The sequence below is a fragment of the Orycteropus afer genome, unplaced genomic scaffold, assembly GCF_000298275.1.
Source record: "Orycteropus afer afer isolate SDZICR_OR568_19922 unplaced genomic scaffold, OryAfe1.0 scaffold01100, whole genome shotgun sequence".
Classification (NCBI taxonomy): domain Eukaryota; kingdom Metazoa; phylum Chordata; class Mammalia; order Tubulidentata; family Orycteropodidae; genus Orycteropus; species Orycteropus afer.
The window spans coordinates 60713-60963 of NW_006922687.1; positions in this window are offsets into that span (position 1 = coordinate 60713).

Sequence of the window (251 nt, forward strand, 5' to 3'; positions counted from 1 at the left end):
ACTGAGGCTTCCTTATAGAAATGGAATGAATAGAGAGGAAGCCCCACTCATGTGCTTATGTGGGCACTCATTTGATTGGCACTCACTTGAATCCCAGCCCACTCTTCTTCTCCCTAAGATATACCACTAGACAGGTGTCAGAGAAATGGTTTTAACAAAAGCTAACATAGATATCAACCTGGGGCCCATCTCAGACTAAGGCATCCCTTAAAGCAAAGCCTTAAGCCCCAGTGACTGCTGACTTAGTCAGG